The following is a 22,133-nucleotide window of genomic DNA, read 5'->3' as shown; positions in this document are numbered from 1 at the left end:
AACCAAAAAGGGGAGATATAAACTATGAGAAATATTTCGAATCAAGTTTCCCTTGCTGTTATTTCAGATCATTTGAAACCAAAACAAATTTTAGTCTCCCCTCTATCAAGACTAGAGGTTTGGGGGAAATATAAGATATTTTGTAATTTATATACAAAACTAGAAAACTATTTGACTATGATTGAAACGTTGGTAATAGTGCAGCATCTGACCCCCCAATTCTTTTAAAATTTCAATTATTTCAGGTTTTCGATGGTGATGAAAACAGACAAAGTTTAAAATTCCAGGAAACAAGTAGTTTCTAAGACATGAAGAGATTATATTTTTAAAAAGTATTTCACGTTAAATGGACACCCACTTTATAGCAACATTGTTGGAGGGGGTGGATCGTCCGTTATTTTTAGGAGAGTGTGTATTTCGTAATTGTGAGCTGGAAGACCAATACAATACCTACCTTAAATTCTATTTTCTATAGGTTTCGGATATGCTGATAACGAATATCGCATTTTAATTTCCGAAAATGAGTATTTTTTTTCGGGTATTAAGCAATAGGGTTCTTTGTTTCTTTATATTATAAGTTGTGGCTATTGGTGTACACGCAAGCACGCATATTTTTACTTTATACTCGAAAAATTTTCTTATTAACGCAGATTAACATGCGATATTCGTTTTCAACACAGCCGAAAACATACCAAAAACGCATTTTTAAGAAAGTTTTTTGTTGGTCTAACAGTCCATAAAAAACCGACCACTCAAAAAACTACCCCCCAGCAGCTTCAAAAACCTATTGGATAGTGGTAATTTGAAAGAAATGGAAACATTTTATGGCTGTAAAAATGTTCCAACATGGACGATGGCTGATCCCCTTAATGTGCGACCTTACGAGCAAATGTCACATAGCCCACTAAATAATTCAGGTCATTAGCTTTTCACCAAGCCTTCATTTGTAAAATTCTAGCATTAGTCGCTGAGTATCTGAACTTAAAAAATAGATGAAAAGGTAATATACATATATATATATATATATATATATATATATATATATATATATATATATATATATATATATATATATACATAAAATTCAAACAGTTAATAAATGCTCATTATATCAGCGTTCACCGTTGTTGGTGACAGTAAGTGAACAATTCGCAAAGCAAGGTAGCTCAATATTGCAAAATTGTTATTTTGCTTCAAAAGGTGGGTGTCGTGTTCTTTACGAGAACGTTAATGCCATCATCTCGAAAAGATGTTCTACCCCCACCCATCATCATAATAATAATGTAATTTACAATTTGAATGTAGTTGCACTGCCAACTATGTGGGTCGAACAACATTTAGATTGGATCGAGGTATCCACCAACACGTACCTACTAAAATCAGAAATGGGACATACCAAGCAACAGACTTACTTGATAACACATACGGGCCTTCCAACACTGATCATCTCATTAAACACCCGTCATGTGCAGCGCACTTTAGTACGAACTCATTTTCAATCCGGAGTCGTGCTCACTCATTATTCCATTTAAAGATATTAGAAACTGTTCAAGTTCGGTTGAGGAGCCCTTCTTTGTAAACAGAGAGAACCTCTCTTAGGTTTAAGCGTTATTAGTCTCTAGTATATTCGAAAAATATCATAACGTTGCTTTATTTTTATCGCTTTCCTCCAATCTTCCTTTTTTTCTTCTCAAGACATCACGTAACTCAATGTAATTTTATTTTAAATAGTACATATTTTCGATTAAACCTTTAAAAAATATCTATCGATACAGCTTTCAGAAAGCGAGAGAAAAACCGGTCAGCTGACTCCCCCATTTTTTCTATTCTCTTCATCCCGTTTACTTTATTTTAAAGCGTTTTTAATCATGAATTCTAAAATCTTCCCTTCATGCTTGCGATATATATATATATATATATATATATATATATATATATATATATATATATATATACACACTTGTAGCAAAATTGAATGTTGAAATTTCATATCTTTGGTTCTATGGGACGAAATTACATGAAATTTTGGCCGTCTTTTTTGAAAATAATACTATTCTATGGTTGAAATCTTGTGACAATTGTTCAAAACAAACCTATATTCTCAAACCAGTAAAATATGCTAAATTTGCCTACATTTGTATATACAGTGGCATGGCAAGCCAGCATTAGTTTTGCTGCTTTGGGATAAATTTTGCTTGAGTTTTTTTTGGTTGGTTGTCATACCTGTGGCATTGCCAGCCCATTTATATATATCGATATATCTATAAAAGTGAAATTGTCTGTGTTTATATTTCCCTACCAGACTACTCTGTCAATTTTCAGTCTACAGACTCGAGATTTGACATGAGGGCTTTTGAGATTTGCGATAATCTTTTTTATTTGTTTTCGACCAGAAATTTTGCTGTCAAGGGGTCAAAGTTCAACGATTAAACCGTTGAAATCTCTACCAACTCCTCTACTAATTTTGAATCTAAACACTTGAAAATTTAGATGTTGGTTACTCAAACATTGATCATATTTTTAAATTTAATTTTAGCCCAAAAATATAATAGTTTAGGGGACAAATTCGAGTTAAAGTTTTAAAAAAAGTTGACCTCTGCGATCTCTACCCAATTAATCAGCCAATTTTTTGTTTAAACATTTGAAATTTTACATAAAGTGTATTCAGAAATATGGCAAGCTTTTTGATTGTTTTTTTCCGAGAATTTGGCTGCGAAGGGACCGAAGTTCAAAAGATTTGACCTTTGCGCTCTACAGCAAATTATTCAGCTAATTTTGGGTCTAAACGTTTGTAAATTTTACATAAAGGGTATTCAGACATGCGGCAAGCGTTTTAATCAGTTTTTGGGAGATAATTTGGCTGCCAAGAGGTCAAAATTGATAGAGATTATCTTTACTCTACCAAACTCCTCCGCCAGTTTTGGGTCTAAACACTTGAAATGTAGGTTACCTGGACATGAATCAAACTTTTAATATATATATATCTCCCCACCCCGTCCGCCATAAGCACCGAATCCCGAATGTCAAGAGTCAGTGAGTGGAAAACCTTCCAACGCGATGTAGGTGCCTTTTGGCTAAGAAGAAATACGTTTAATGCATATCTGACCACTCCCAACCAGTATTTTAAAAAAATATTTCAGTGCTATATTGTCTGTATTATAATTATTTTGTTGGGTGTATCTCTTGGAAAGAAGAAAAGTTTAATGCTTTTAAACGGAAATTATAGTAATCTATTCCATTGTCATTTCATTCGTAAATATGGGAGGGGAATTTATTTTCAAAGATCTTTAATTTCGAATTAGAGCGACAGACTTTTACTAAGTAAATATCAATAAGTCCTTTACCCCCCTTTTTATTTATTAAAAACATTTTTGATGGAGAGTAGACAACGTATTGTGAATGCGTAATCGGCAGCTCTCGTTACTTATTTGTCCATCAGTCCTCATTTCCAATGAGTGACTTTACTGACAAAGGGTGAAGAAAAAGCTTTCCAGGACGGCAGTACTTCGTAAACAGTGACCTGAGATGAGGGAAATCTTCTGTTTCTATATCTATCCTTGTGGCCATGTCACTAGTAAGGGTGCTGGTGGTAAACGTTTCATCTGGGTTGACGTTATCCGCTTGATAGTCAGGGACTCGAACCTTGAATTAACCACTAAGGAGGCTATCATATCAGCAGGTGCAAAATACTGGGGCTGCTGTATTGCCATCTGGTGAATGGAATCTGGACCATGCAGTAGTTTCTAGTGGGGCCTCTCGATGCCATACTAGTGGGTAATTGTTACGACTTTACCTTATCATGGTTACAAAAATAGATTTGCTCTCTTTCTCTCTCCTACTTTCCCTCTCGGTCCTGCTCAAAAAAAGTCTGTCGGCCTGTTCCAAAAATCCCAATACTAAACATGAAATATCTCCAGAAAACTAAACCTAGAACCCTATACTCCAATGTAGACCCCTACTACCATGTCTCCTTCTCCAACATCAGGGGTCTACATTCCAACCTTCCAGAGGTGTAAACCCAATTACAGGGACAAAACCAGGCATATTCTTCCTTAGTAAAACTGGCATAAGGCCGATCACTTCCCTTGACGAATTAATAATTAAATGATACTCTAACATTCCGTGTGGTAGGGATATATCCAGTGAAGAACCTAATTTACCTTATATGTGCTTCTGGGTTGCACTTGCTTACACCACTGCATTTATATTTGCTCTCTATCGCCCCCACAACAGCGGAGTTGCTATCTTTAAGAGCATATCTGAGAAAATTGACCACATCCTGTCTTCTCACCCTTCAGCTAATATCCATATTTGTGGTGACTTCAATGTCCACAATGTGGAATGGCTGACCCACTCTAACAATACAGATGATGAGGGGAGGTTCTGCCATGATTTTGCCATTGCCTATGACCTCACCCAGATTGTTCATGAACTCACCTGAGTGCCGATACTTCCGGTCAGTATGCTAGCCTTCTAGACCTTTTTCTCACAACTTCCCCTGAGCAATGTTCAAGTTCCGTTCTTTATTCTCTGGGATCTTCCGACCACTCGGTTGTATCAGTTAAGAAAAAAAATGAAATGCAATAAGTCTTCAGATGTACCTCTCCACCGTACTGTATATTTATACTCTACGGCTAACTGGGATAGCTTGCGTACACTTATATCCGATCTACCACTGCATTCCATGTTTAAAAAGGATGTGTCCTCCATAGTATCAGACCTGACCGAATGGTTAATTGTAGGCATAGGCTGATTCATACCATCTGAAAAATTTAAACCAAAACTTATCAAGGCCCGGAAGCCACTCAGAGATAAGGGTTATTGCAAGTACATTACGTTAGTGGAGATTTGATGAAGTGTTTACTTAAGGGGATGGTTCATTAGGAATTTGTTAACATTGGACTTGAAGACATCCAGGTTGTAGTCCGGTGGGAAGCAAGCAGACGGAACAGTATGCGACTGAGAAATATGCACCGTTGAATCTCTGGCAAAAGTGCACTGAGTATGGTGTTTACTATGCAGAAGAACGAAGTATGTAGTTTAAAAGGTCGCCCGTTTTAAAGTACCACTCTTGTCTTCGTAGCTCTTCAACTGTTTCCGTTAAGAAATAAGAGGGTTTACTTTTTGAACATCTCCCGTACAAGAAAGTGAGCGTATAAAAAAGCAATTTAATTAATACGCTCTTATATCTGGTCAAATCTCTATTGAGCAAAATAACGAAATATCCTATTGTTAGATATATGGAATATGTGATTGCATATTTTGTAGATTCTTTCTTATCCTACTGTAGCTAATATCCAGAATAGAGTTTTACAATAAGGACATTACCTTACCCGAAAAATATAAATAATAATGCACCTTCTTTTGCTTTCTTAAATTACATATTGGTGTCGTTTCTTTTATCTTCTTTGTACTAAGGAAATTGGCTAAAGAACCCAAGGCGACGATTCCTTTCTGAAAAAAAAAAATGGTTAATTCAATTTTCGAGAATAATAATGAAAGATATGAAGATTTCAAATTGGAACGTAAAACAAAATTTAAAAAAAAGATGTCTGCATGTTTTTTTTTCCATAAACAGTTTCGCTGTATCATAACTCGTCAATGTGGTTGAACATTCAAGTAACTAACATTGAAATCGATACCAGACTCTCAACGCAACAGGTTGCGCTTCTACTCCTTATCAGACATCTATTCCAAATAAGCGAAATTTAAATGCAAACATTGTTACTTCTTGAGGACTCCAATTATTTACATAATGGGCAATGCATTTATAGCTCGGGGTTTTACTAAACAGAAAGCTCAACCCAAGAAAGAACTGGACAGCTAATTCATCCGTAGACAGACTGCTTTTAATTAAATACATTCAAAAAGCCATTATCGGTGTCAGCGATTTATTTATTTATTTTCAAATGGAGCAGGACCTAAATATTTCAGTCTCAATAGATTTACCTCAATGAAGGAGACATTTTCTTTTCTTGGCGACTTATCTGTGATCCATAGCTTTATAATAAAGCATATGCGTTTTGGGTTTGCTTCATTGTATGTTAAACCATCTGCGTGTTAATAATACGGGTGTATTAACACTTTCGCTTTTATCGTTACACATATACCGTGCATAAATATATACAGATAAATACGTATATATACATTAATATACATACAGAAAATAAGGCAACTGTAATTGTATAACAATTACTATTTATGCATACACATAAATATACCTATATATGTATTTGATTTCTCAGTTCATAATAGAATTCACAGCATTTGCGAACGCATTGCTCAATATAAAACGAATACAGCTTTCTGATAATAATACTAAAACCAATTTTTAAGTCCTTACTGATATTAGATATTAACATATTTATCACGTAATATCATATATAAAGAATGATGTGGAAATATGAAACTATTTGATAAATGCACATAAGCAGGTGAGAGAAAAATCAAGATAAAAAGTTTCGACTATTTTTCTGCCAATTTCGTTTCCTTGGAAACACTTAAAAGTATCCGTTTGAATGAGAATCAACAAATCTATGGAGAAACAAACACGAACACACAATCTTATGTCTAGACGAGTTATGAATTGTTTATCAGAAGCATGTTGCAGATAAATATTGTAACAGAACACGAACTGTTGGCACGATAGAATAGAAACCACGTACAGAAAAAAATTAAACTCTCTCTCTCTCTCCCTCTCTCTCTATGCAAATGTGCGTGTTTATCTATGTGTATGTGCATATGTAAATGTGTGTGCATGTGTGTATGTATATTTTTACTCCTAGAAATCCGAAAAAAACTTAGCTAACAAGAAAGCGTGAAAGAAAGTTAATAAATATATAAACCCTGTGTATAGGTTTATTGCAGGTAAATATATTTTTTTTTATTTTAAAATTGATAGGAAACGCAGAGAAGCGAAATTTGGTACACCTATAGAGCATAACAAAATAATTTATTTCCCTGATTTTTGTGGAACCTGAACAAACATTTTGAACATTGGCTAATTTTTCTATGTTCTTGTAATTTTAAGTGTGTATCACTTTTTTGTATGCCTCCCAAAATATCTGAAAAGTTACGTGTTGTTGCGGGTCTTGCAGATGGTTTATCTCTCGTGGATCTACCCAAGGAGCTTGGAAGAAATCGAAAAACGTTGTTGTCATTCGTTAAAAATCCGAGGACAAACAAAACAAGAAAATCAGTTTCTGCTCGTGATGTTAAAATAATTCACTGTCAACTTATCAAGCAGCCGGGCAGCAACAATGCTACTATATATTACAAGTCTGGAATACTTTCCTTGTCCAGAAACACACGCTGAAATGTCTTAAACAAATTGCAACAAGCAATAAGCCCATAGCAAGACCAGCTTTAAACCAAACTCATTTGGAAAAAAAATTGGGATTGGGCTTAGAAATACGTGAAAACCAGCTTTGAAAATGTTCTTTTAACCGATGAGGCCAGAGCAAGCCTTGGTGGACCAGATGCATGGGACTAAGTTTGGAATCCTCTTAAATTTCCTACCCCTCATCGATTCCGCCATCAACAGGGCGGTGGAGGTGTAATGTTTAGGGCTGCATTAATCTGCGATGAACTAATTAGACTATTTCGAATGCCAGAAAGTGTAAAACTGACAAACCAGTCTCTTATTTTATTTTTAAATGAGCATTTGTCACCGTAGCTTGATTATTTTCCATTGGCGCGTCATCACAAATTGATTTTTATGCGTTATCCCACTCAGTCAACGCTACGATATCCTACCAAAAGTCATTAGGGATTAGTGGAGAAAATTTGATTACATGGCCATCTTGTTCTCCAGATATAAACACAATTGAGGAACTCTGGTTAATAATAAAGATGAACGTTTATGAAGGCAGTGTTCAATTTTCGTCGAAAGATGACATTTGGAAGAAGATTTTGGAAGTGCCCTATAGCATCATATCATTTCAAATTCGCCGATTGACATTAGTTGACCAGAGACTATTCAAAGTTATTTTGAAGCATGGGATTTAATAAATAATTATTTCCTTAAACAAAATAATGTGGAATTCGTTCTTGCTTTTGGTTAATATTCTTACTGGATATGTTCTTTATTTCATATAAATAGAAACATGAAATTAGAATATTGTTTATTACCGAAAATATACATTTTTAGACACTTGCAATAAATTGATACACACTTGATATTAACAGAAAATAAAAATTTAGAATAACTGTCAAAATATTTGTTCAAATTCCGCAAAAATCAGGAACTTTGTTATGCTGTGCCAGTGTACAAAATTTTGCTTCTCTGCGTTTCATAACAATTTCAAAATTAAAAGAATATTGATCTGCAATAAAGCGATATACAGGGTTTATATATATCATGTCAGTGAAAGTCTTATGCTAATTGTATATGTATGCCGAGCGCAAAGTAAACAAACAAACATAACAAAAGAAAATATTAGTTTGTCCACAAACGGGAGAAAAATGAGAAAAAAATGGGGTACATCTAGCCCCTTGAATTTTCTTTTTTTTCTTTGTATGAGATAATATGAGTTCATATTTTATGTAGTCGCATCATTTGCGTTTAGCAGTTTTCCATTTTTTTTACCATCTGGAGCAAATTGTTGCTGGCCGAAAACATATTTTTGTTTAATATATTTAATCTATTTCTGTATTGATTATTTTTGTTCGTCTCTTTTAAAAAGACAGCAGAAAATACGCCGTCTTCATTTCTTGGCGTATCGTTTACTTCAGCCTCGAATCATGGCGGAAACTCGCTGAACTTTTTCTCTGTCTGTCGTTTAGCAACTTTTCGGTCCTCGTTTTCCTTTTTCTTCTTCACGGCTCATAACTCTTCATATGCATTCTGCCCATTGTATTCCCTTTTTATTATACACTTAAAGATTCTCTCCCTCTCTTTCTCCCCCTTTACATTTTTGTTTTCACATGCGCGTCCCCTTATGCATGTGTGCTGACTAACATATCTTATTTTTTTGTTTGAAACGACTGCTCGCTCTCTGTTTATTCTTTTTCTTTTTGTTGTACATTTTGTCATATCGTCGACAAATCAATACAAAATAAATATGACACATCCGCTCGGTAAAAAAAAAAAAAAAAAAAAAAAAATTTCTTTATATTTTTATTTTAATATGCATAATCCAATTTTGGGATTACGTGACAGTATGTCCGTATGTGTATATATGCATGTATGTGCATATGTGTATGTGCATATTTATTGATTAAAAGAGCGTCAACGGCAGCGTCAGGGATTGTTCATCTAAAGTATAAAGGTGTATTGGCAAGTAGAAGGTTTCTACAAGCATAATCACTTAGAAATCTACGACCCTTTCAACATTCACCGCTAAAAATAGGAATATACTCAGGAGTGGTATTAAACAAACGACTGAAAATTTCCGGTTACTCAGTTCGGACGTCATCATAATATATGTTTTGATTCTACCTATAATTTTTATATGAATTAAAGAATACATTTTAATTCGTTTTAATATTTGAAGCAAATCCGTACATTTATCGATATGCTGTTCGTCTAACTCATTACACACACACACACACACACACACACACACACACACACACACACACACATACACACACACACACACACGAACAATTAATGATTTAAAAAAAAATGCCATTCAGTAGGGACCCAACAATGGAAGACCAGATAGGAACACAAAATTGTATTTAGACCATGAAATCTTACTTTGGTTGAACTTCTGGGGGTTTCTGGTGTAGTGGATAGATGCGTTGAGTTTCTACGGTTCTGTGTGAGCATTGACCAGATATAGCGTTTTCAATCTTACCCAAGCAGGCTATAAGATGAGTTAGACAAAAGGTGGTGAAACAACAAATATGGAAGACAGTAATTATTGAGGATAAGTTACAAGACTCATCATTTCTATCCCATCGCAGTCAATCACCTGCAAAAGGTCAGAGGATGAGTTGACCGAAACGTGGCGAAACAACAACTATGAAAATGAGCATAACCGTCGGCAAAGGAATGGATGTAGAAATTATAAAGCCTCATATTAAGGGGTCTAAAAACCAAGAAAAACAAAGCTCAAATTTTAAATATTTATAAGGAAATATCAACGTAATCTACCGGTAAGGTATTCAATATCAACAAACAATATTAAAAAGAGACGTTAGTTAAATCTGATTATAAAGGCATTATTATTTGCTTAGAGTGCATTGGATGTGATTCGGATGGAAAATTTGTAAATATAGCACACACCAAACGTTTACCATGAAAACTACATGAAAAGAAATGTATATTTAACTGATAATTTATATACATCAACTCAAACCACAAAAATCAATACAAACAAATATTTATAAATGATAGTAACAAGAAGGATACAGAAGGTCATTGCATATGGTTTAATATAGAAAACATACTTCAAACAGTTATCCGAGAAAGTTCTAGCAAACTATTGAAAAAATCCCTAAAGCAAGACAATAAGAGATTATGCATAAAACATACACAGTAATACAATTAAAGTTAACATTAATCACTTTATATTTATAAAAAGCTACGGTAGTTGAAACTAACATATATCGTAAAATTGAATTATCAAATAAATTTCAAACCCTCGATTTCAGGCATTGTAAACATGTTAATGAATATCCATTAAAAGAGAAATGTCTAATCTCAGTTTTTAATATAATGAATGTATTAAATGTATGGAATGCATTTTAATAAAAAATATTGATAGCGTATAACTAGTATCCACCGATATTGACTTTTAATCAAAGTAGGAAAATTACGTATATCCTTTTAAAATAAGATTGAATGCTGATCTTAATAACCTGCCATCGTTGGCTAAATAATTTAGAAAACTATAATGTAACTTATGTTTGACGTTCATCTCCGTCACCAACTGTTATGTTTGCAGGTTGAACAAAATAACGTATAAGGCAATACAAATGAAGACTCAACAAACAAAGGTAGATCAATATGAAGTGTATTAGGAAAAGTATATTTACAGTATATTTACATAATGGTTGTCAAGTAAGAGAGTCTTGGCTGGAGAACATATCTGCTCTCGGCTCGGCCTTCGGTGGTTTCCGGTTAACATACCCTCAGACAAACCGAGTCTTGCTATTTTTGTGTAATATTATCCACATATGTAAATGAGTGGGTGCCACCACAACTGTAATGATATCTCTGCGAATTGAAACAGTCTATTGAAGACATAGCAAATAAATATAATGCTGATAATAAATGTAACCATTGCAGCGTTCAATCTTACACTATAATAACGCCTGAAGGTTTTTTCCGAAAAAAAGAAATCGTCTACACTTGTATACATCGTTCAGAATTAGCATTTTTAATTTAGCCTTAATTAAGAAATAAAAATAATGTTTTGAAAGTAAATTCGTGCGATTTGAATAAAACTACTAACTTTTTGCTGGTTATAAACACTAAATTACTAAATAATTATTATTAGAAATAATAAAAAAGCGCGTAATTATTATAATATTAAATCTATCTATATATCTAAAGACATAAGAATGAATAAACGTCTTAACCTATATACTCATCGAATCTACAGATTTAAAATTTAGCATATATGATATTCAGACAGGTAGAAAACGTTTTAATCTGTTTTCATTCTGAATAAAGATCTACTAAGTGGTAAAAAGTGAAAAAATTGTATATGGAAGTAATCAGATCTTATGTTTTCTGTTTGAGGAATGCGCATGCGTGAATAGTTCACATTTCAGTTTACTTATTTTAAGAACAAGTAGTTTGAAAACATCATCAAAATATCGTGTGGTGGTAGTTTAATGATTATCGTACTTGACAAACTGTCTTTATGTTTTGGTTTCGATTTTAGCTCTAATATTTTTATGTTTTTTACTTACAAGAAGAGTACTTTATAGAAAAAAATACATGCATGCACATGTCTCAGTGTTTGTATTAATTAAAATATAATAGTTATGCGAATTTTACAACCGAGCAACGTCGGGCGACCTGCTAGTATATCTATAAAAGTGAAAATGCGCGCACGCGCGTGTGAGAGAGACAGAGAGAGAGAAACTTTGTAATCGTTTTTCATCTAGTAAAAAGGGCTTCCAAGTCGTCAAAACTGAAAAACTTGGTACGTGGTAATCGTCGGATTTTTCTGTTTTCTGTTTCACGACTGCGCATGCGTGAATGGTTTACATTGCAGCTTTCTCATGTTAAATATAAGTCCATTAAAAACGTTTTGTAAACAGCGTGTAGCGATGGCCGAATGGTTATTGTATTTGACGCACTGTCTTTAGGTTTTAGTTTCAATCTCAGCTCCAGTATTTTTATTTTTACTTACAAAAAGTGGACTGTTTAGAAAAATATAATACTTTGCATGTATATGTCTCAGTGTCTGTATTAATTAAAATATAATATTTATGCGTATTTTGCGACCGGGATACGCAGGGCAGTCTACTAGCATGATATATAGTTTACTTTGAAATACGTATATAACAAGAGATAAAAAGATTATGGCATGAAGTTCGAAATTTTCTACATTGTGTTACAGATTATGTAGTTTATAATTATTTTTCCTTTCCTTTTTACCTTGTCGCTATTTTCTTTATCGTTTATTTTACATTTATTTTTTTAATTTTCTATTCGTATTAAATTTTTACGCTTTACAATATAATTGCAACGTTCAGAAAATACGTATTTTTGCTGACTCTTTCAGTGTCAAATATGGCGTTTATCTATGAAAGTAAATAGAAACACATTTTTCTATTAAACATGCATATATAAATACTTGACAGGAGTCTTATTATTTTTGTTTTTATATTCTAATATTTGGCCTTTATTTCTAAAGTAAATCCAATAAATAGATCTCTATATTTTGAGAACCTAACAACACACTAGATTGAAAAAAAATAAAAGGAAATGGTAACTTTTATTATGTATTATGTATGTAGCTCTGCTAATAATACACACCTGGTGTTCAGTATAATATTTATCAGGAGTTTACAATTACGTATACAATAGTGACTTTAAAATAAAAAAGATAAAAGTAACATAGTGACTGTTATATCTTACCGCAGGGAGTCCAGCCTTCACGTTAGGTAGGTAGCAGCTCATAAGGAAAGAAACGTAACACTTACGAACAAATGAGGAAACATTTTACTTTTACATAATGATATAAGCTTATTAAGAGATACGCACACACACGTAACTACAATTCAAACATAATAGATGAAAGTTAAAAGTCCAAATATGATAATCGATGAACGGTAATAATGTTCATCTCGACATTTTTGAAGTCATTTTGTTTTCCCTCCACTGTCCACTTCCGTTCGTTCATCTCGCGAAAAATCGCGAGAAATTAAAGTTTAGGACTAACGGACAAAGGGAGGCGACTTTGCCCAAAGACGTTACTCCCCTTTGCATTATAAATTTGTCTGATCCCAACAGTAACGTTTGTCATATGCGATGAAAAAAAACTAATTACATGATTCGATGACTAAAGTACGCAGACAAAGGTTTTAAAAGAATGTTTAACCCTTTGCAAATATATTTATTATATATTTATATAATTTATTTTAATATTTATTTTCTGATAAGGAAAATGAAGTCTGTTTCCTTACGTAAAAGTATATAAACCTAAACAATAATTACTCATTAACAGATATGGAATCGAAAATAAATTTCTCCTATAGATTCTTTCAAGCATTATTGTTTAATACTTATTTATATGACTGCTTTAACCGTTAACATACCTTTAATTTGCAAAGCAATAATTCACACACATCTATCTATCTATCTCTCTCTCTCTCTCTCTATATATATATATATATATGTACAACCCAAGCACGTTGACACATCGGTTCTCGCCAAATCACCGAAGTTAAGCACCGTTGGGCCTGGACAATACCAGATGTGTGACTATTTGGGAAGGCTAGGTGCTGTATGTACCCGCCAATCGTAAAAGTTTCCAGATTACTATCTGGGGGCGCATTAATTCTACTGGGAGTAATCCACCCCCAGTCTTCGTTAAGGCATGTATCTGAGAGAAGGAAACTCTGATGTAAAAATCTGCAGTCCACTGTATACTCTCTCTTGTGGCCATCATTTTTATTGAAACAGGTTAGCAGCAATACTAAAGGATGTGGTTGGGTCTACACAAAGCCTTCACCGCTATAAAAATAATCTGTGGGAATTTCCGAGCAACTTAGATTTTTTTGGCGGAAGCTCATACGTCGAAATCGACGGGAGAGTCCATCATTATATATATATATATATATATATATATATATATATATATATTATATATTCTTATGTTGTTTATCATACAAGCAAAGAACATTTAAGAAGAGAAACGTTTTCGGAATGGAAACAGCAATATATCCATATCTTCTGTTCTGTGCATGATATAAATGAGCATACACATTTATCATTCGATTACGTTAACATCGTTTGAGCTAACACAAAATTGAAAAAAAATATTACTCGTCGATTTAAAATTGCTTTAAGGCAGACGTTCCGTCGACACGAAAAAACATAGATTCATTTACTCCCATAAAAGCCAGCGATGCCATTGCATGGGTAACGAACTGATTAATCACCATCCCATATCAAACATCTGCCAGTCGTTAAGTTGAGTCTTGCCATGCAAAAGCGCCAGAGAAATAACGATGATAATATTTAAAGAGATCAGAAATGTTAGGATTTGATCATTCAAGTTTAGTTCACGTATTATTCTTGTTTGATATTTATTCTTGTTATATGAATAGGCAAAGGAGAATGACGCAACATAATCATAGACAAAATGTCCGCTTTAAAATCTAACATTGATCCAACATTGATCAATCATTTTCATAAAATCTTACCTTTTTAATGTTTATATTCTGTAAATCATTTTTCGACTACTTCACACATCCCTGGGCGTTAATAAGTAGAGTGAATCAAAATGTAGACAATATTTATTTCTGCGCAAAACATGATCTATTATTATTATGTTAATAGCTTAGCGGAAAATATATGTTATTCTTACTGATTGTTGATTATGTTCATTATTGTTGGTTAGATAAAAATATTCGATGTGAAAAGTTATGTATTAGAAGAATAAAAATATTTACATTAAATAATTTCCAGGAATGTAACTTGATGGATGAAATTTCATCCTGATAGTTATATTTGCACTAAAAATGTTAGAACGTAAATAAAGGCACGTAAAAACGGCAAGGATCTTTAGGTGTAGACATAACATAATACATTTTAGATTGACACATAGGAAGTTAGTTAAGGCGGTCTATTGTTGTGGTTGTGCAGCAGAGACATGCGATGGCAGTCATGTGAGTTCGGGTCTAGGTAAAACTTGGTTGTTTGAGTTTTTGTGAGAAGCATGAATCCATTTCAGAAGCACGTCGAAACAGACGAAAATGATTCAAGATATATTGTTCTTTGTCCAGCAGAAATGTAAAAGATGCTTGTCCGTTCTTCTGTCTATAGACTTTAGTATGTCGACACGCACAGTTACCCATTATACACAGGTCAACATTTATACACTGGATGATAACATATTGAAAGACATCACACAAATTTAATAGATACAGAATACAAGAATACAATAGACGACGCGTTAACAAGATAAATAGATCCATCATATACAATTCACATATATTCACTCGTTATATAGCCCAATATACGACTTTATTTTAAAGAGTTCTATTGTAATCATAATAAAAATCGACCCTGTGCCTATGTGTGTACTCATATAAGTCTATAAGGACACAGACGTACTTCAGGTTCATAAGCATGGTAGCTTTCATGAAATTAAAACGTATGTGTTTATCAATCGGATGATTCTTAAGTTTTGTAATCTAATTGAATGATCTCATTATCTTCCATTATCATAAGGATGCGCAACGCTACCCTTAGTACTAAAACAACAGTCACAGTTTGTTCGTAACTGAACATGCAATTCGACATCCCGCCATTTTGAAATCTACAACACATCGTTCGTAAAATGTGATGCCTACAAACAAGTACATTATTCATTATTCACATAACATTGTATTGTTCTACCTTCCTGATTAATAAAACTTATCCACTATTGGCATCAGCATCAGAATTTATCTGCTCGAAAACGAGATGATAACCAGGTATTTTACTATATCTTTAGTTGAAATTATGATGAGGAAGTCTGTCTTAAATTCCATTTATTTTTCTACGAAGTATCTTGCTGGAGATTAAACATTCTTTTTAATACTCACTGTCGTAGTGTGAGAGCAAAGATCATTCAAAATTTTTTCTTCATTGAGCAAAACGACCGAAAAGACAAAGATTCATAAATCCGCTGTTACGTCCCATGACTATTGCACATTGCTACCTAAGAGATACTTGTTTTTGTTATCTAGTCAGACACACCTATTATATAACAATAAGATTCATTAATGAGAACATATACACGGAAAACAAATATATTTATTAAAAAATGGATTCTTTCCTGTATTCATTTTAAGATTAAGCACGTGTTTGTCAAACGTAGGTGTGCATCTTGGCCTCCTGAGATTCTTCTGGTGCATCTTGGCCTCCTGAGATTCTTCTGGTGCATCTTGGCCTCCTGAGATTCTTCTGGTGCATCTTGGCCTCCTGAGATTCTTCTGGTGCATCTTGGCCTCCTGAGATTCTTCTGGTGCATCTTGGCCTCCTGAGATTCTTCTGGTGCATCTTGGCCTCCTGAGATTCTTCTGGTGCATTTTGGCCTCCTGAGATTCTTCTGGTGCATCTTGGCCTCCTGAGATTCTTCTGGATGTCTACTCTTGGTGAGACAGCGACTCTGTAACTTCTGAGTCTTTCTTTCTCATCTCGTCGTTTTTATCATTATATAAGATATATAAGACCCATTGCTCTTTTCTACTCTCATAAATCGTCTCTCATTATTGATCTAAACACTTTCTCATATCTGTAGCTATTTTTTATATCTACTAATTTACTTTCAGTCCAATTATGGATTACTGTTTTCACATTAATGCTGGAAAATCTAACCCTAAATCTAAGTTGAAGGTTATTGATAAGATGCAGAAACGTATTTTTAATTTGATATGCGCCACCCATCTGTCTTCTCTGTAACCTCTTTTTCCCTTGCAAACGTGATGTTGCTAGTCTCAATCCTTTTCATAAATACTATTATGCCAAATGTTTTTCTTATTTGTCTGATCTATTCTTTTTGTTGTAACTCGTTTGACTTGTTAGTCTTACTCCCTTCAATTCGCTATTTGATACCTTATATGTATGTTATTTTCTCCTCTGTCTATGGCTTAGATTTAGATCTATATGCATAACATATCATTTCGATAATCTTTTGTTCTTTACAGTTGCTTACATAGATTGGATTTACGTTTGTCTTGAATAATTTCCATACAAAAAAAAACGTCCACGTGTACCAGAAAAATATTCACCCGTTTTAAACGGTCATTAAAGCTATAATATGCTTCCTACAATCATGAATTATATAAAGCACACGGAAATACAGCAATGATTATAAAAGAAATGTTAAAGAAAAATGTGAAATTTTTAAATAAAAGTTTATCAATGCATTCCTTATTTAAACTCGGATTCGTAGCTTAAAATTGTAATTGAACGCTATTTTCATTCATCTAAAAATTTTGCTATGCATAGCCATTAAAACGCAACATTGTTTGGTGCGTTTTAATGACTATGGAATATCTAATTAGTAAACATCTTAGTTGCAGACACCGTAGTCTACTCCACATGACTTTGGAATGAGAAAGAAAATGCTCCAATTTGTGAGCAAAGGTCGTCGGAATGAAAATAAATTTGGTCAGAACGTGTGGAAGATGTAGAATAATTAGAACTTTCTGCCACGCATTACATTATTTTGTTAGTCTTGTCTGTTGAGATCACCGGCGTTTCTTACGATGAAAACACAATTCATTAAAAAAGATACTTATTTGAGGTTCTTAAAAAGAAACAATCGAACTAAAGTAAACTAAAAATAAACAGAAAAGAAACAGAATAAAACAAAAATAAAAATGCAGACATAAATAAGATTAAAAGCAACATAGATTAAATGACCACATGACAAGATAGCAAAGTAAAAAGTTTAAAACAAAAATAAAAGAAAATTTGGTAAAATTAAAGCAATGAAATAAAGCAAACAAAATTTTTTTTTGATAATTAAGAAGGAATTAGGAAGTGAAAGTAGAATTACTAAAGTTTAATGTAAGTTTTAAAAAAAGAAAATAGATTAATGAACACAAATAAACATTACAGGCGAAAAAAGTCAACCAGGAAACGAAGGAAAATGTCTGACAAAGCTAGACAATTACAGTATACGAGAGCCACAGAACAATAAAAAGGAGAGCTAGAATCTGACAGTAATTATTAAAAGAGAGACAGAGCCAATGAACTACAAGAAAAAAGAGACAAAGACGACAACAAATATATAAACTACATAGCAAAAGAGACACAAAGACACCAACACAAAAGAGATAAAACACTAACAAAAGAGAAGCAAAGTCACCAACATTAGAGAGATAAAGACACAAACGACAGAGGCAAAAAACACTAACAAAAATGAGGCAAGGCCACCGGCACAAGAGAAGAAAGACACCAACAAGAGAGAGGCTAAGCCACTAACACAAGAGAAATAAGAAACACCAACGGACGAGAGGCAAAGACATCAACAAAAGAGATAAATCCACCAACAAAAGAGAGAAAGACTCCAACAAAGGACACTAAAGAAAGAGGCGACATCAACAAAAAAGTAAGATACCCAAAAGAGAGACAGATACAGCGATAAAAGAGAGACAAAAAACAACAAAAAATAAGGCACTAACAAAAGAGAGGCAAAGACAACAATAAGAGAGAGACAAAGACAAAATAGTCATCAAGAAAGACTAGGACAATAATAAGGAGAAACAATATTAAACAACGAAGGGGTGACAAAGACAACAAAAGAAATAAAAACAAAAGATAGACAAATTGGACGACAAAAAAGAAACAAAGACAGTAACAAAGAGACATTATATAACGCAAATAAAATGGCAAAATGTAAAAATAAACAAAAACAATGCCAAAGGCTTTATAACATCATCCATTTCAAGTAAATGTATTTCCTGATAAACATTTTTTCACTATAAGCACTTTTTAATTATTTACGTAATTCGCTTCACCAATTACTTTTACTAATTGCCTTTTACTGCGTCATTCAGTGGACAGTGCCTTTGCGATGCTATCTATTGTGTATTGTGAGAAGCAAGATGAAATAAGACGAACGGGTTAAAAAACAGAACAAAACAAATCAAACAAAAAAAACAATGAGTAAACCGTTAAAATACCACCAAACAGGTCAAAACTACCATTTATTCCCTATGCGATTATTTATTTTCATACTTTATAATCATATGTATTCTATGGTCTATTTTATCACTCCATTGTTTCTTATTTTCTACTCTCTTTCCAGTACTACTCTTGCATTCTCTCAACTTCTGTCATGGCATTATAAATGATATCTGCTCTTTTCACTGCTGTAATAAGTGACATCATCTTTTTCGGTTCATCCGATTTGCTCGGTAAAAAAAAATGAGGCGCTGTCATTGCATGTGTACTGACAAAACAGTATGCAATTAAGATTTACAAATGTTTGTAAGTATACTAAAAAGGAATTACCTATATACTCATCTCTCTTCTACACATTATCCTCTCTCCTTGTCTTTCTTTCTCTTTTTTTCTCTTCATTTCATTTCATTATGTACGCTATTCGTTCTCTCTTATTACCTATACCAATCACACTTTATTGATCCTTTTCGCATTTTGTGACGTCATCCAGGCTTTACAATTCTAATTGAAGCTAGGTATTGCTATCTTTTTGAAAAGGGATTAGTTTTTATCACTTGAGGTGCCCTTACCCGGGAATGTTGACGGAGCTGTTCAGGCTATTTTTGTAGAATATACCTTTTGTGCGTTGACTTTTAAATCCTTATCTAAGCAGGGACCGAATTAGGATATTTATGCATAACTCTAAAATTCCTCGTTTTCTATGATTTTTATTGAGCTGAGAAATGTTGTTTATGTTAGGTTGTTGGACTTGTGTAGTTCTAGAATGTTCACTCTCCCAGACTGTCTTTTTTCTTTAAAAAGGTTATGTTTATTGCTAATATCATAAGAAGCTACTACCGAAGTTCAAACGGCGCTGATTTTTTAATCCCAATTTCTGAACCTCGTGTCCCATCATCCCACTGGATTTCGATTTCGTGTCACATCGTCCCGTTGTGAGAAAGAGGTAAATAAATACTAATTAATTTTGTTACGTCCGTACGTATTACACAGACGTTCAGATATCCATTTTCTATAAATAAACTGACCCGAGTTTTATATCTTTATACGACTCCTGTTGCTTTTATGGAAATGCAAATAAGATATTTATAATTGAGGTTTTATCATAAAAATCTCTCAAGTAAATAGAAGTAAAAAAGGAATATTTTTAAAGTTATGAATGGATATTCTCTTTAGTCGTGCTTCTATTCTAGTTACGCTATTCATATGTTCCTATGTACCATTGCTTAATCATCAACATATTGTGACCCAACTAGACACGGTAAGAAGAGATTGCCGTAGAGAAATGGTTACAGAGAGCAAAATTAGAGTTATGGTTTTAAATTGCTCCTCAAAAAGAGCCAGCAAAAAAGGAATTAGATCCCTAGTTTATTTTAAAGGAAGGCTTAGAAGTCACCGGATCACTGTAAGTTGGAAGGGGAGATGACGTGGTTGGCGATATAAAATACGTTTCCTTTGTAAAAAGAAAAAGAAAAACCAAAAAACAAAATCGAAAATACGAAACAATATTTCTATAAAATATGATTATTTAGAGATATAAGCGGATGTTTGGGTCTCGAGCTGACCCCTAAGGTAGTGATAGGTTCCTGGGTACGTGGGACGGTTATCGACACGGGAATTATTGTTAGTGAAAATTATCTGATCAGTATGTGGGCGAGAGGTAGCTGATTATCCAATCAAGATAGACTATGACCTAATAGAGAGAATATATTTAGCACTATAATACCGATAATGAATATGTTCATGCAAGTTATATTTTAAGTCGATCAAATGGCAAAATGTTTAATGATGTGTAAAATAGAAAGTAAAACTGAATCGTGTCCAACCAAACATATTTGATTGATTAGAAAATTATTGCGAAATTAATTTTTTTTTTATTTCAAATGATGTATTTTCAATAAGTTTTCGTTATAATACCTTTTCTTTATACCGTATGAACCCCATGATATGGCATTGAAAATTAATAACAAAAAATGCGGGGCAAATACTGTAACCAGGGGCCGAACAAAAAACATCGTATTCCACATTGTAACCTGAATAACCGTATTCATAGGTTCTACTGTATCTCATATTAAAGACGGTTTTTCGCTCTATCTAATCGTCTGAATTACTATCGATGAAAAACATTTACGTCTTTTTTTTCAGAACGTTGAATTTAATACAAAGTAAAAAAAAAGCAAACGCGCAGAATTTGCTTATTCAAGCTGTTGAAACAACTTGCAATATTAACGAAGTGTTTGGCCCAGAAAGCACTAATGGACGCATAGACACAATGGTTGTTTAAGACGTCTCTGGCGGCGACGAGAGTCTTGAAGATGAGCCCAGTGATCGGCTTTCGTATGTTGACAACAAACAATTAAGAACCTTATCCGAAGCCAATCTACGCACAACTGTTTGAGAACTTGCTTTTGCATTAGACGTAGTTTCTGAACGTATATACCGTTCATTGGATAAAACAGGGGAGGGTAGAGCGGTGGCCCTTGATATATCTAAGGCTTTTGACAGGGTATGGCACGATGGTCTTCTAAGGAAAATTAAGTCATATGGAATCACTGGAAGAATTCATAATGTAATAAAATCCTTCTTAAGTAATAGAAAAATCAAAGTTGTCCTCGACGGACGTACATCCAAACAATATGACATAAATGCGGGAGTACCTCATTGGTCTATCCTTGGACGTCTATTATTCCTGATATTCATAAACGACCTCCCTGATAAAATTGTTTCGGAGATGGGTATATTTGCCGATGACACCACTCTCTATAACAGATATCAGGGGAAAACAAATGAACACATATCCAAAGAAATGGCAGAAACACTAGAG

The sequence above is a fragment of the Euprymna scolopes genome, chromosome 3, assembly GCF_053919585.1.
Source record: "Euprymna scolopes isolate OS-2025 chromosome 3, ASM5391958v1, whole genome shotgun sequence".
Taxonomy (NCBI): domain Eukaryota; kingdom Metazoa; phylum Mollusca; class Cephalopoda; order Sepiida; family Sepiolidae; genus Euprymna; species Euprymna scolopes.
Note: the sequence above shows the minus strand (reverse complement) of the source record.